The sequence below is a fragment of the Bos taurus genome, chromosome 3, assembly GCF_002263795.3.
Source record: "Bos taurus isolate L1 Dominette 01449 registration number 42190680 breed Hereford chromosome 3, ARS-UCD2.0, whole genome shotgun sequence".
In the NCBI taxonomy this organism is placed as follows: Eukaryota; Metazoa; Chordata; class Mammalia; order Artiodactyla; family Bovidae; genus Bos; species Bos taurus.
The window spans coordinates 107,050,459-107,067,159 of NC_037330.1; the positions used below are offsets into that span (position 1 = coordinate 107,050,459).

The window sequence follows — 16,701 nt, forward strand, 5'->3', positions numbered from 1 at the left end:
TAATAGGGATTCAAAGATGAATAAAATAGGTCTTCCCTGGTGACTCAGTGGTAAAGAATACGCCTGCCAATGCAGGATACACGGGTTCAATTCCTGACCTGGGAAGATCCCACATGCTGTGGAGCAGCCACAGTTATTGAGCCTATGCTCTAGAGCCCACGAGCTGAAAGTACTGAAGCCCACTCGCCCTAAATCCCATGCTTTACAGCAGGAGAAGCCACCGCAGTGAGAAGCCTGCACAGCACAACTAGAGAACAGCCCATGCAGCAACGAAGACCCAGCACAGCCAAACGTGAATAAAGAAATAACTTTAAAAGATGAATAAAACAAGTTCTATCTTCAGGGCTTTCACAGCCTTGTGGAGGAGACAGTGATAATACAAAGAAGACAGTGGTACCCTAAGGGGCATTTAATTCTTCCACGTCTGCTTTATTCGTTACTGTATCCCTTGCTTAGCACAATGGCAGGTGCCTAGTAGAGCCTTAATAAGGCTTTGCAGAGGAAATGTTAGGACAGAGTCTTGGAGGGGGTGTTAGGACTTGGCCAGGAGAACACACTGGGGAGGGAAGATGTTCTAACAGAGAGAGATGCTCATGAAAAGGCCTAGTGCAGGGTGGGAGCTAGAATTGCTAGGCGCTCAGTAAGACCAAAACTAGTGGTTACCAGTGGGGAGAGAGAAAGGGATGGGGCAGGATAGGAGTGGGAGACTGAGAGGTTCAGGCTACTCTGTGTAAAATAAACAAGCTACAAGGATATCTTATGTAGCACAAGGAAAATGGCCAATATTTTATAACAGCTTTAAATGGAGTATAACCTATAAAAATTTTGAATTACTATGTTGTACACCTGAAACTAACATAGTACCACAAGTCAACTATACCTCAGTAAAAAATTAATTAGAGGTAACAAGGAAGAAAAGAATGAAGGCGGATTCTCTTACAGACAGAAGATTATTCTGGTTTGGCTGGTCGATTTGACAGTGAGGACTGGTTTTGACAATTGGATTATATGGCAGACATTTTCCATACACTGAGCAAGCTAAATCTGTAGCTCCGAGGTTTAGAGGAAGACATATCTAAAGCATGTCTCTAATAAAGACTATGCTAGAAAGTTCTATCTTGCAACTGATTTTAATTTGTGAGAAATAATTTATTGTTGACTTAAAAATGTATGAGAGTAACATAGCTTGTCCGAAATTCTTATGGGGCTACATGAGCAACAAATGTGAACACTGCAGGTGTGTGGCACACACAACATCATTGTCCAGGGCATCACAGTGGGGACTGATCAGGTGGGGTGAAGTGGCTCGTCTGGAGATAAGCAGGGGGCAGAACTGGAGCAAGAACCAGGGTTTCCCGGGTGTAACAATTCAGTGTTCTTTCCAAATTTCCCCCTTCTTTCTTCTTCTACTCACTTAGTGGTTTATTCAGCAAACAGTAAGCACCATTAGATAGGATAAAAAAGAAAATTTCCTACTTGCCTGGAGCTTATATTCTAGTAGAAAGAGACAGACAACAGATAAACACACCAGATTTTTATTTTTACATATTTATTTGACTACATCAAATCTTAGGCCGCGAAAGGAGAAGAGAGTGGTAGAGGATGAGATGGTTAGATAGCATTACCAACGGACATGAATGTGAGTAAACGCCGGGAAATAGTGAAAGACAGAGAAACCTGGCCTGCATGCTCCAGTCCATGGGGTTGCAAAGAGCCGGACACAACTTAGCGATTGAAAACAACAGCAGCAACACTGAGTCTTAGTTGTCATACCGGAGATCGTTTTGTGGCACGCGGGATCAATACTGACTGTGGCATGTGAGCTTCAGTTTGTTGCACACGTGGGCTCCAGAGCTCCGGCTCAGTAGCTGCAGTGTGTGGGCTCTGTAGTTGTGGCATACGGGCTTAGTTGCCCTGTGGCGCATGGAGTCTTCCCTTATAGCCCAGTCAGTAAAGAATCTGCCTGCAATGCAGTAGACCCGGGTTCGATTCCTGGGTCGGGAAGATCCCCTGGAGAAGGAAATGGCAATCCACTCTAGTATTCTTGCCTGGAAAATCCCATGGACAGAGGAGCCTGGTGGGCGGAAGTCCAGGGAGTTGCAAGAGTTGGACACGACTTAGTGACTAAACCAACCAACCAACCAATGTGGAACCTTAGTTCTCTGCCCAGGGCTTGAATCCATGTACCCTGCATTGGAAGGTAGATTTTTAACCACTAGACCACCAGGGAAATTCCCAAACCAGGTATTTTTAGATAGTTAAGTGCTGAAAGTGAGTTAGAAGGGGGATGTGATAGAGTATATGGGGTGGGCAGAGGTTGGGCTGCCACTACAGAGAGGCCAGAAAAAGAGCTAGCCTTGAGTATATGTGCTGGGGTTTGGGGGGTGGGGGCTGGGGAGGAGAAAGGGTTAGGTGGGGGGAACAGCAAGTGCAAAAACCCTGAGACAGGAGAGAGCTTGAGTCAGAAAGAAGCCCCTGTGGTTGCAGCACAGAGATGTGGGGAGAGTAGTAGGAGGTTAAAAGAAGGCTGGAGCTAGGTGGTGCAGGATTTACCAGCCATGCCAAGGATCCTGTATTTACCTTGAAGACAATGGGAAACTCTGAAGGGTTTTATTTCTTTGTGTATTTTGGCTGTGCTGGGTCTTTGTTGCTGTGCGTGGGCTTTCTTTAGTTGCAGTGAGCAGGGGCTGCTCTCTAGCTGCTTTGTGGGGACTTCTCATTGAGGTGGCTTCTCTTGTTGCAGAGCATGGACTCTAGTGCGTGGGCTTCAGTAGAAGCCACACAGGGCTCAGTAGTTGTGACACATAGGCCCAGTTGCTCCAGGGCATGAGAGATGCTCCCAGACCAAGGATTGAACAGTGTCCCCTGCATTGCAAGGTGGACTCCTAACCACTGGACCACCAGGAAAGCCCCCCACTAAAGGATTTTAAGCAGACAGTTGATTGTGTTTTGTTTTGGAAGGGGGGCAGGAATGGAAACAGAGATGGAGATTAACTGAGAGGCCCTTTCAGGTGAGACAGCTGCTGTCTACTCTGCTGAGGGGATGTGAAGGTGAATGGTGTTAAAGGGAAGGCAGAATGGTGTGGAATGTCATGTTGTCCTCTGGCTCTGATAAGGGGCGCTGGTAACTATTGCTATATAACAAATCACTCCTCAGAGCTCATTCTTCTTATATGATGTCACATCTCAAAGAGGGGACATTCCAAGAGGAACAGAAGTAGGGCTGCAGATCTCGGCAGGCCTGGCCTTGGAGGTATCTGGCACTACTTCTGCCTCATGCTATCAGTCAAAACTAGTCACAGGTCTGGCCCAGATTCAAGGTGGGGAAACAAAACCACCTTTTAGTGGAGAAACAGCAAGTAATATGCTCCGTCTTTAATCTACCACACTGGGCTTCTGGAAACGGAATAACCACAACTGCCCTGATGAGACTGACCCATTTGAAAATCTAAACCACAGTTTAGTAGCGCCCTCTTCTTACCCGAGGTTTTGCTTTCCTCGGTTTCAGTTACCTGAAGTCAACCTTGGTTTGAAAATATTAAGTGGAAAATTCCAGAAATGAACAATTCATAAATTTTGAGTTGTGCACTTTTCTGAGTAGTTTGATGAAATCTCAAGCTGTCCTGCTCCATCTGGCCCAGGACATGAATCATTTCTTTGTCTAGTGTATCCTGCCCAGTCATCTAGCTGCAGTCTTGGTTATCAGTTGAGGTATGCCAAAGTCACCCTTATTTAACTTACTAATGGCCCCAAAACACAAGGGTAATAATGCTGGCAATTTGGATATGCCGTAGATAAGCTGTGAAGTGCTTCCTTTAAGTGAAAAGGTGAAACTTCTTGACTTAATAAGGAAAGAAAAAAGGGAACTTCCCTGGTGGTTCAATGGTGAGGACTCTTGTGTTTCCACTGTAGGGGGCACAAGTTCGAGTCCTGGTCAGGGAACTAAGATTCCACAAGTCACATGGGGTGACCAACAACAACAACAAAAAATGGTAAGAAAAACAAATTGCATTCTGAGGCTGCTAAGATAAAAATGAATCATCTATGAAACTGTGAAGAAGAAAAAAAAATGCATGCTAGATTTGCTATCTCACCTCAGACCGCAAAAGTTACAGCCACAATGTATGACAAGTGCTTAGTTAATATGGAAACAGCTTTAAATTTGTACAATAAGATTTGGAGAGAGAGAGAGAGATGACAACATTCACACAACTTTTATTACAGAATATTGTTTTCATTCTATTTTATTATTAGTTATTGTTGTTAATGTTTAATTTATAAATTAAACTTTACCATAGGTATGTGTGTATAGGAAAAAGCATTGTATAGATGAAATTTGGTGCTACCCACAGGTTCAGATATTCCCTGGGGACTTGGATTGTATTGCTGTGGATAAGGGGAGACTACTGTATACTGTGTTGGAACAATTTATAGGTCTTTGTTCTCCACTGAGGAGAAAAGAGGGCCTGGGGAATAGGAGGTGGTTTTGTTTTTGGTTTTTTGTGTGTGTTTCCAGAGTATAGCATATACAAGGCATTCAGGGTATGTTGTCCAATAAATTTACATATCACGTAAGAATTCATAGGTTATCAAATCATAGTGTACATGAGAATCCCCTGGGGAGCTGTTACAAAGACAGGCAGATTCCTGGGCAAGACCCCAGCCCAGAATCCAAATTTCTAGGGCAGGGGGTTTCAATCTTAGCTGCACATCAAAAAATCCCAATGCACCCTAGCTCCAGAGGCCTTAGTTCAACTGATCAGGGGTGAGCTCAGATATTAATACTGCTTTACAATCTCCTCAGACAATTCTCATGTGTAGCCAGGGTTAAGAACCACTGCTCTAGGATTAGAACCAGCCATCTCCACTTGACTTGTTCAGATGATTCTGTAGCTGGTTTATGTCAGGGTGACCAGCTGTTCTTGGTGTGCCCAGGACTGTCCTAATTTTAGCACCCTAAATCACATATCCCTAGTCCCGTGCAAAGCAGCACAGTTGGTTATCATCAATGGACCATTATTTAAGAAACATTGAAGATGAGGCAGTGAAAGCCTTTTTGAAGAATACCTACAAATAACTACTGAGAGCAGTGATTCTGCCTCCTTACTGAAGGGACTGAAATAGTATCATAATGTTATCAAACAGAGCCAACTCCTTGACTTAAGGAGGTTGGGAGTTTTCTTTCAGCCCTGTGCTCTGGTGGGCTAGGTCATTGCGTGCTGCACGCTAAGTCACTTCAGTCGTGTCTGACTCTGTGTGACCCCATGAACTGTAGCCCGCCAGGCTTCTCTGTCCATGGCATTCTCCAGGCAAGAGTACTAGAGTGGGTTGCCATTTCCTCCTCCAGGGGATCTTCCCAACACAGGGATCAAACTTGTGTCTCTTATGTCTCCTGCATTGGCAGGTGGGTTCTTTACCGCCGGCACCATCTGGGAGTTTTCCTTTAGCTCTGTGCTCTGGCGGGCTAGGTCATTAGCCTAGTTAAATAGTGTGTCTGTCTTTGGGACTTCTTCCATATTCTATTTCTTAGTGTGCATGTGGCAACTTTGAAAGTCTGATCACAATTAACAAGGAAAATGTGTTGAGGACAGTATGAGATACAACATAAAGCTTTGGTCTTTACAGTATATATTATTATTACTATTATTTATTATAATAGAAAACAAACATGTTATAATAGAGTACTTAAATAGCTCTGTGGGGAGGCAGTGTGTATATTAATAGTGGACTGGCTCAGGATCTAGCCTCAAGAATGGGACAGTGCTCTGGCTTTGCTTTTGATGTGCAATCACAGGTACCTCTTTTTGCCTTAGTCGTTCATCTGTAAAATGGGAATAAAAATGGTGTCTTCTTCACAAGGCAGCTGCTGCTGCTGCTGCTAAGTCACTTCTGTCGTGTCTGACTCTGTGTGACCCCATAGATGGCAGCCCACCAGGCTCCCCCGTCCCTGGGATTCTCCAGGCAAGACCACTGGAGTGGGTTGCCATTTCCTTCTCCAATGGATGAAAGTGAAAAGTGAAAGGGAAGTCGATCAGTCGTGTCCAACTCTTCGCGACCCCATGGACCGCAGCCTACCAGGCTCCTCCACCCATGGGATTTGCCAGGCAAGAGTACTGGAGTGGGGTGCATCACCTTCTCTGCAAGGCAGCTAGGAGGATTCATCAAAATACCACAAGTGATGGGGATTCCCTGATGGTCCAGTGCTTAGGACTCAGTACTTTTACTGCTGTGGGCCTAAGTTCGATCCCCGTTCAGGCAACTAAGATTCTGCAAGCCTTGAGGCATGGCCGAATGAAACAAAAACAAAAAACAAACTAAAAACCCCACAAGTGAAAGTGGTTCTGTGGATTGGGAAGGGGCAGTCATGATAGTCTTTGAATGGGAGAGACACAAAGAAATTATTCCACTGAGAGGTCTTGTACATGACCAGAGTCTTGGTCCCCCCACCTTGAACCACAGCCGCAGTTGTGGGATTCCAAAGAAGAATCTTAACACATAGTGGGCATGCAGAGACCTCAGGAAGAAGAGCATCCCTACCTTAGGTGCCCTCACAATTGAGGGCAAGTGTGCTTTGCTTCAGGAATAAGGAACACTTTTGGAAAAGGGGATTTGTGAAGGTACTTTCTATTTTGTTTTAAAATCTTTTGCCTATTTATTTCAAGTGTATTCTTGGATATGTAGCGAAAAGAAAACAACCACAAACCCATAAATTGGAAAGGCTGGTTCTTAATTTCTGTAGCTAAAAAAGCCCTCTTTCAGGCTATAACCACAGAGAGATTGCTGCAGGACTCTGGAATGAGGCATAATGATGGTCTGCAATGTGATGAAGGAGGCTGTTCGTCTCTGTGGCCCAGAAGCCCAATCCGTGGCCTCTCCAATTACCCAGGTTGCCTAGCAACACCACCCAAAGCCTCCCCACCAGGCCCAGCTGGGCAGCAATTGGGTACACCCAGCATAGTCTGTTGCCCAGCCTTCTGGATACCCCGGCCACATCAAGGCTGGACTCAGCCTCTGCAAGGGCCCGCCTGGTACCAATGAATGGGTGGGGCCAGCTGTTTAAAAAAACAATTCAGATGTCTGAAACCCAGTTGTTCGAGTGCAGCTGGGAAGCAGCACAGCTTAGTGATCGAAAGCCTCTTTGTCAAAGAGGAGTTGTCCTAAGGTTGGTGGCCTTGGCAGTGCTCTCCTGGGTGAGGTGAAGAAGGGAAGGTGAGCCTGACTTAGTCCTCGGGTTCTCAGAGAATCACATCCTTTTTCTTTCCTGGATGTCTTTCTCCATCTTGACTCCTTGCAGCAGTAATGGGAGTGGTGGGCGTTCCCAGCCCCGCTTGCCAGTTCTTCTGCAGCTCCCATCTGGGAACTCTCAGAGTCTAGTTGGGATCTAATCGGAGAGCTGGAGGAGGAAGTGGGAGGAGGAAAGAGGGAAGGATGGGATGAAAATACTCAAAACTATGCACACTTCTTGCACACTTGTTACATGGGAATCACAAGCCAGAGGAATGCCTGGGGCCTTTGGAGTCAGGCGCCTTCAAGTCTCCTGCTCCAGCCTTCTTCTCACCAGCTCTATGACCGTGAGCAAGGTGCTTGGGAAGCCTGAGTTACCTTATCCATAAATTGGGGACGTTATTATCCCAACTTACAAGACTGTTGTAAGAAGTAAAGTAGAGCGTGCTCTTAAAGTGTTTGGCATAGAAGCTGGCACACACTAAGTGCTTACCATTATGGCAACTCTTAGAATTTCATTTGATTCTTACAATAATTCTGTAAGATATTGAGGGGAGTAGAACTCGAGTCTTCACGGTGCCAAGCACAAGGAATAGTGCTCCCTGAAGACAGGTGACAGCCCCTTTTGTAACCAATACAGCATGGTAGCTCTGCAGGTCTCAGTGAAGGCTCAGTGATGGCAGAATGATGACGATGGGGGGGGGGGGCGGTGTGCGGAGGAAAAGGAAGAGGGGAAGTGCTTCTCGGTATAAGAGAAGTAACCAAAACTCTTAGTTAATATGGTGTACACGGAATTCTTCTCTCCTTCCCTCTCTCCTTCCCTCCCTCCTTCCAGTATTCTTTTAAATAAACTGTATTTTGGAACAATTGTAGATTTACTAATACATCAAAGTTGCAGAGTTTGTTTACTTTTTACTCAGATACAAGTATTTTCTGAACACCTTTGATGCATCAGGAACTTTCTGGGCTTGAGGAAAACAGCAACAAAACTGTGTCAGTCTCCTGTTGGAAGATCACAGAGATTGTGAGATAGAGTGGACCTCTAATAGTACTCACACTTCTGACACCACATGTGTGCGTCTTCCATGTCAAGCAATTCTGACGCTGACTACCCTGCAGATTAAGGGCTCAGTCCCACAAAGCTGCTCCCTATTTCAGATGCAGTTGCAAGCCTAGGCTTCCAGGGCTTTTGACCAAATGGCTATAATTTCAGCGTTTCTGTCACCTCCCTCCTTGGGTTCCATAATTTGCTAGAGCAGCTCACTGAATTCAGGACTGGACATTGCCTACTATTATCAGTTTATTATAAAGACTACAACTCAGGAGCAGCCAAATGGAAGAAATGCGTGGGGCAAGGTATGTGGGAAGGGATGTAGAGCCTCCACACCTTCTGTAAATGCATCACCCTCCCAGCATCTTGAACTGTTTACCTAACCTGGAAGTTCTCCAAACCCATTTGTTAAGGATTTATATGGAGATTCAATTACATAGGGATGATGGATTAAATTTTTGACCACTGATGACTAAACTCGGTTTCAAGCACTTCTTCCCATCCCAGAGGTGGGGGACTGAAAGTCCCAACCCTCTAATCACATGGTTGTTTCCTCTGGTGACCAGTCCCCATCCTCTAAGAATAACTTCATTTCCATAAACTCAGGTACAGTTGAAAGAGGCTTATTAAGAATAGCAAAAGATACTCCTCTCACATTGCTCAGGAAATTTCAGGGGTTTTAGGAGCTCAGTGCCAGGAGCTGGGGAGGAAGACCAAATATATATATTTCTTAATATATCACAATGTCATGGCAGATTACAAGATCACTGGAAGGAAATAAGGAGAAACAAAGGGAGACCAGGCAGTTAGAAGTACACCAAAATTACAGAGCCAGGTAGGCAAAAAGAGCCCCATTGTTGCTGCTGCATGCTCATTGCTTCAACCTGCATGAAAGACACAGCTGGCATCGGATGCTGGGTGCCACACTGACTCCAGTGGCACAGCTGGATGGACACGAGATACTGCTGCCATTGCTTTAAAGTGCGCCGTGTAAAGAATCTTCCCCATCCGCAGCTCCAGTCCTCCAAATTCTAAGCAAATGCAGCTGATTGCTCCAGGTCACATACCTGAGCCTAAGAACCTGGAAAAGTGAGTATTGAACATTTTTAGCTTTTGTACTGGGAAGTGGTCCTTGCTGCCCACCCAGATTTGTGAAATGAGTAATTGGCTGAGAAAATTAACCAATGACCATTACATAAGCATTATCAAAAGAATACAGTGGAAGTGTTACAGAACCAAACTTGGGTCCACTCATCCATGCACTGAAGCCAATCTGCTGACGCTGGGTTGTGGTGAAGGAAAGTGCTGTGTTTATCGCAGGGCATCAAGCAAGGAGTCCAGGGTGGCTAGTTCTCTAAACACCTGAACTCCCTAATGGGTTTCAGCCAGGCATTTTTTAAAGGCAAGGCGAGGAAGGGGTGACCCAGGGTATGTGATCAGCTGGCACACAGTTCTCTGATGAGGTAACAGGGTGGAGTCACAGGGTTAATGTTATCAATCCTTAGGTTCAGTAGGCCTGGGGGCTCTGTGCTCATCGTCATCAGGTAGTTAACATCTTTCATTTGGTGGGGGTTTTACTAGCATCTGCCTGCAATGCGGGAGACCCGGGTTCGATCCCTGGGTTGGGAAGATCTGGAGAAGGAAACAGCAACCCACTCCAGTATTCATGCCTGGAGAATCCCACGGACGGAGGAGCCTGGTGGGCTACAGTCCATGGGGTAGCAAAGAGTCGGACACGACTGAGCAACTTCACTTTCACTTTCACTTTCACTTAGTATCTGCAAAACAACTCAGGAAATGTATATCAGATACTGTTATCTAGGTACCTTAGAGAGGAGCTGAAGCGGAGGATATGGCAGAGAGGTCTGTCCTGGGAAGGCCCCATAGGGTCCTGCTCAGTTACAGAAGTCCTTAACTTAAATTTTTTTGACTTAATTTATGACAAAATTTTGAGAAACACTATGTGATATTGAAAATGCTACATGGCATTTTGAGGGACTCCAAGGAGCTCCAGTCCTTTAGGTCTCAGTGCAGAAAGAATTCAGTGAGAGGCAAAGTGATAGAAGTAATTTATTAGAACAGGATGCTTGTGAGGCTTATAAGTGGCCAGCCGAGAAGGTGCCCCACCCCAAGAACTTAGTGGGCTACAGTTTTATAATCAAAGGAGAAGTCAGAAAGGGAGAAAACCACTTTCTTCCTCATTCTTGAGTAGATGTCATGCTTCCATCGTCAGCTCCTCCTCTATGTCAGGTGGGGGAGGTTTTTTTTGTCCCTACATGGTTAAGACACTATGACTGTTACTATGACTGTTGTGACACTATGGAAAAATTATCTCAGATCTCAGTACACTGAGGATCTTGCACTTTGAAATGTTACCTTTCCATAAATTATTGTTTTTTTATGTGTGCAGAGAGCATGTCCTAGGGGTCATTAACTTACCAGGCTCACTGGGCAAGATGTAGGTCTCATGCCACCATGGTTTTACAGTCAGGGGGCATGTCTCATGCTTCTCTTGTGTGGTTTTGTTGCTAAGCAGCCCTGCTTGGTTTTGTGGTTAAGCAAACCTGCTTTCTTGAGTGATCATTAACTTACAAGGGTCTCCCATACTTTTTTCTTGACTTATAATCCCCTAGTGGGATTAACTATTTAAATACCAACTTTGTCGCTACTCTGTCCCTATCAGTATTCTCAATAGTGAATAAGGGCACCAAAGAGGTCTTTGGGCTTCCCTGATAGCTCAGTTGGTAAAGAATCCACGTGCAATGCAGGAGACTCCAGTTCAGTTCCTGGGTTGGGAAGATCTACTAGAGAAGGGATGGGCTACTCACTCCAGTATTCTTGGGCTTCCCTTGTGGCTCAGCTGGTAAAGAATCCGCCTGCAACGCAGGAGACCTGGGTTTGAGCCCCTGGAGAAGGGAAAGAATACTCACTCTAGTATTCTGGTCTGGAGAATTCCATGGACTGTATTGTCCAAGGGGTCACAAAGAGTCGGACATGACTGAGCGACTTTCACTTGACAAACGGTCTTCAGAAAAATCCCTTGCCAATGTCTAGAGTCTCCTACATAAATCTTATGGAAATCTCTTTTTCTACAGATATATATATTTTAAAGGCAAATCACTATTCTGGGTAAATGAGCAGAGCCCTCCCCTTTGCAGAGCCCTCCCCTTTCCAATCCTTGGCCAGCACACTGGCTCCATGATTCATAACAAGAACAATGCTTATACCAGGTAAGGTCAGGAAGTCGAAAAGTTCTTTCCATTTTTCCTCTTCTTGAGAATAATTGCTAACTTGAAGGGAAGGTCTTCAGTTCTTGTGTGCAGGGGAACATCTCCATTTTTAACCAGAAGGCTCTGAGTCTTTTCTACTTTTCCTGTATTCTTTTTAATAATCTACCCTAGTTGTTCTCTAAGTGTAGGATGACAACATTTCACAGCAGTTCCACCCAGTTTTGATCTGCATGTGTGTGTGTGTGTTCGTGTGTGTGTGATTTCAACAAAGAGTTGACAGCCACTTGCTGCAGATAAAAGGTAGGAGCTGAGGCATAATATCAAGTCTACATTCAAGAAAGCTTAAGAAACCCTAACCTTTGCTTAATGAATAAGAAAGCAGTCAATGTAGTAAGCAATTCACTCCATGAGTAACACTGTGATGAGAGTGACCAAGTAAATAATTTGATAGCTGTAGATGTTTTTATATTTCTGAGACTATAATGTGTTGTAACCATTGGTGACTTGTTTTGAGATCTTGTGCTATGGACTGAGCCTCTGAAAATTCTGGTAATCCAGAAACTTCAGATTATCTATCCCAACTTTGAACCCATGGCCTATATAGGCTACACCCTCATGATTAATGACATGACCCTAGCTTATACTTGCTTTGTGACGCCCTGGGGAGGGGAACCTTTGACCCAGGAAGTGCTGGTGAGCAGATTTCAGCACAGTATAAGGAAGTAGAACTATCAGAAAATACAACAACCTAATTAACGTACTTTAAGTTTCTTTGTAATTTTTCACTACTCTAAATAGTTCTGCTCTGAACATCTTTGAATGATAGCCTTGAGTACTTGCTCAAATACATTTCTAGAAGGAGATTTCTAGAAGTAGAATAAGTCTGTTGAAAGGTATATGAGTTTCATATTTTATAGAAGCTGCCCAATTGCCTTGTGAAAAGCCTGCATCAATTACACCTCATAAACGGCAGCCATTTCCATAGAGCCTCATAAGTATGGATCAGTGTTTTTCATTGTTGCCAATCTGGTCAGTAGTGTTTCCATGGTGGTGAATTGTGCTCAGAAATTCAGCTGTGGGAGCAGAAGGTAAACAGGAGTAGGAGGGACAGGGAATGTCAGATGAGAAGCAGCACCTGTAGAGATGAACCAGAGACAGGCCTCGATATTCATGCAATAGGCACACAGCCAGGTACGGAAGTCAGAGCGTAATAGCGTTTGAGAAGAGAGATCAAAACAAAATGCCACCATCTCTACCAACATGTTCATCTATTTTTAGAATCTACGACAGTAGGTAGACCTAGACGTCAGATCCCTTTACTGCATGTACCAAGGAAGAAGGTCTTCCCTGGTGGCTCAGACAGTAAAGAATCTGCCTCCAATGCAGGAAACCCGGGTTCGATCCCTGGGTTGGGAAGATCCCCTGGAGAAGGGAGTAGCAACCCACTCCAGTATTCTTGGCTGGAGAATTCCATGAACAGAGGAGCCTGGCGGGCTACAGTCCACGGGGTCTCGAAGAAGTTGAACACGACTGAGTGACTAATACACACTCACACACATACCAAGGAGAAAGCAGACACAGAGTGAGCTCAGCTAAACTGAATGGGTCAGATACTTTTGCAACACAGGAAATATATTTCACTAAAATAAATAAAATGATGGCCTTGAGGTCATAAAATTTCTGGAAATTTTGAAGTCTGGAAAAAAGAGAAAAATTGGGGGAGAAATGTAATCCTTGTTTTTCTAGCTCCTTTTATAGGGGGTGTGTGTGTGTGTGTGTGTGTCAGTCACTCAGATGTGTCTGACTCTTTGTGAACCCGTGGACTGTAGCCCGCCAGGCTCCTCTGTCCATGAGATTCTCCAGGCAAGAATACTGGAGTGGGTTGTCATTCCCTTCTGTAGGGGATCTTTCCAACTCAGGGATTTAACGTGGGTCTCCCACATTGCAGGCAGATTCTTTACTGTCTGAGCCACCAGGGAAGCCCTTTTATAGATATAAAGTTGTGTTATTAACAATGTGGAATTTTATTTCCTCGTGAAATGACCGTGTATGACTAGGGCTTATTAACACAATGTTAATCACTCCTACTTGAACTTATTTTTTAAAAGAACATTTATTTATTTATTTTGCTGCACCGAGTCTCAGCTGTGGCATGTGGGATCTAGTTCCCTGACCAGGGATTGAACCCAGGCCCCCTGCATTGAGAGTGTGGAGTCTTAGCCACTGGACCACCAGGGAGTCCCTGAACTTCTTTTAAAAGTGCCTTAGTATTTGCGTTTAAGAGCTGCTGATCTTAAACCCATACTCTGTTTTGCCATTTATGAGACATGAAACAAACTAGAAATAATCATCAATATGCAAGGAAAATGAATTAAATACTGGATTGGCCAAAAAGTTCATCCAGGTTTTCCACAAAACATTGCAAAAAGCCTGAAAGAAAGTTTTGGCCAACCCAATAGCTATTTCTATACACTTAGAGTCTGACCCTTGGAGACTGGGTGAGTGTGAGAGAAGAAGCCTTTATTTTCAGCAAAGTTACTGGGAAAAAAGTAATAAAAGGGGACTTCCTTAAATTTATTAACTATAATCTATTATAATGTGCACCCTTGCCTAATGGAATGCATTTGAAAAAAAATAAATGTGACCTGCCAGGGTCCAGCCCCGGCTGGATCCAGGGATTCCCTCGGGAGGATGGTGTTGGCGAAAGGATAGCAAAGCAGAGAAACAGAGGCTTGAGCTAACTGGTTTACGCAGAAAGCCAATAAAACCTGTGCCATCAGGTTTGCACTGACCACAGAGGCCACAGACGCCCTCTCAAATTGCGGAAAGTGCCCCACCTTAGGCATCTTCTCGAGTGGGTCTTAGAAGCCCGGGCAAATAAGTGGTCTCAGAGGGCCCCCGTGCTCCAAATTAGTCATCCTGAAGGAAGAACAGAGAAGAAAAGGAGAGAAAAGGAAACAAGAAAGAACGACATGGGGAGACCAAGCTTGATGAGCATGGCCCACAACTTTATTTTCCAAAGTAGTTTTTATACCTTAAGTTGTGCATAGAGGATAATAGGGGGAGTATAGTCATGCAAGGTCAGCAGTCCTTGACCCTTAGCGAAGCCAGGCTTTCTTTCTGCAAACTTATATGCAAAGGCTTTAGGTGATTTACATCATCTTCTGGCCAGGAGGCCTGGTAACATTTTATGACCCTTTCTTCTGAATAATGGTTAGTCAATCAAAAAACTTATTTTCTCTAAAGGTGATTATTCTAAAGTCAGGCGCCACCCTCTGAAAGCATTAGATAAAGTTGCATTCCTATAGGGCAAAGGTGTGGTGGGCTATAACAAGAAAAGAATTAACTCAAGGGTCCAAGGTTACAAACATTAAAGCTACTACTTACATTTCTATGTACCAACTATATTAATCAATACACTCCCAGGGACACAGTAGGTAAGGGATATGGAAACTTGGCAGCAAGCATTAGCTCAACAAAGAAATCTCCTCTACTAGTTCTATTCCAACAATTTTAACTCTCTGAGAAGCTCTGCATTGTTAGAATATCTTAAGCTTCCCGTGCCTCTCTGCCTCTCGTGGTTGGGAGGCTGTGAACAATCACATGTGTAGCTGAAGGAGTCCGAACAAACCTGTCAGGCAAGCTAGAAAGTCATCAGAGGGGTTTGAATTGAAATACTCCTATTATGCCCAGGAGACTTATTAACTAGAGCTCCAAGTTGATTTTCTTCAGAGAAAGGTGGTTGGGGATAGCCCCCTGTTAATGTCAGAAGAGTTGGTGAAAGTCGTGAAATAGTAAAACAGACAGATTTTGGTTTTGGGGTAGATGCTTGGGCAGGTCCAGGGGGCCTCTCGAGTTCTGATTCGCCTTTGCATGTTAGATCCTCTCTGCATTACCTTTGTCATGGGTGGGAACTCCCGTCTGGCTCCCGGCAGTGACCCAATTCCTAGTAATTTGCAATGTGAAAATAGACCCCAGACTCAGTCCCACCCTTTCTTCTAGCCATCTATCTGCCTATCCACATACCCACTCATCCATCCATAGCCGATAAGACTAATAATTAAGGCATGTTTACTATGTGCCAGAAATTGTCCTAAGGTTTTATATGCATTATCTCAAATAATCTTCCCCAAAATGCTATGAGGTGGGGTTGCTAGATGCAAACTATTACATTTAGAATGGATAAACAACAAGGGCCTACTGTATAGCACAGGAAGCTGTAATCAATATCCCATGATAAGCCGTAATAAAAAATAATACAAATAAAAGGATGTCTATACGTGTATAACTGAGTCACTTTGCTGCACAGCAGAGATTGTAAATCTCTGCACAACACTGTAAACCAACTATACTGCAATAAAAAAAATTAAAAATGTTATGAAGTAAGTGCTATCCTTATCCCCACTTTAATTTTTTTTTTCCACCTCATTATTTGGCTTGCGGGATCTTAGTTTCCCAAACAGGGATCAAACTTGTGTCCCCTGCCATAGAAGTGAAGAGTCTTAACCACTTTAAAATGGGATCTGAAGATTTCCTGATAAATTAAACACAGAATTACCATATAACCCAGCAATTCCACTCTCAGGTATATACCTGAAAGAATTGAAAACATGTACTTAAATAAAAACTTGTATCGGGATGTTCATAGCAGCTTTATTCACAGTAGCCCAAAGGTGGAATCGATCCAAATGCCCTTAAACCCATGAATGGATGAACAGTGTGGTTTTATCTATGTGATGCAGTATTATTCAGCCATAAGGAATGATGTACTGACACATGCTACAGCATGGATGAACCTTGAAGACTTTAAGTGAAAGAAGCCAGGCTCAAAAGGCCACATATTGTATAATTCCATTCATATGAAATATCTGGAATAGGTAAATCCATAGAGACCAAAAGCAGGTTAATGGTTGCCTGAGGCTGGAGGGATGGAGCAAGAGGGAAGTGACTTCTTACTGAGTATGAGGGTTTTGTCTGGGGTGATGAAAACATTTTGGAAATAGATAGTGGTGATGTATTTAATGCTACTGAATTATATACTTTAAAATGGTTAATTTTAGGGACTTCCCTGGCAGTCCAGTGGTTAGGACTTTGTGCTTCCACTGCAAGGGGCCTGGGTTCGATCCCTGGTTGGGGAACTAAGATCCTGCATGCTGCTTGATGTGGCCCCCCACCCTCCCAAAAAAGAAAATTCCA

General features: G+C 44.1%; 1 protein-coding gene and 1 long non-coding RNA gene across 6 annotated transcripts in view; one reads left to right on the forward strand and one right to left on the reverse strand.

Annotated features, from left to right (window-relative positions):
- Window positions 1-16,701, forward strand: part of RHBDL2 (rhomboid like 2) — a 58,039-nt gene that overhangs the window by 3,592 nt on the left and 37,746 nt on the right. The window contains exon 2 of one of the 5 annotated variants that reach the window (XM_059884177.1): window positions 3,913-3,992. The gene's annotated coding sequence lies outside the window, so the exon portion shown is untranslated. 5 annotated transcript variants of the gene reach the window in all.
- The window catches only part of LOC132344939 (uncharacterized), a 52,502-nt gene continuing 44,784 nt past the window's right edge, over window positions 8,984-16,701 (reverse strand). Inside the window, exon 2 of the long non-coding RNA XR_009494027.1 lies at window positions 8,984-9,356. This is a non-coding gene — a long non-coding RNA (uncharacterized lncRNA). The remainder of the gene's footprint in view (window positions 9,357-16,701) is intronic.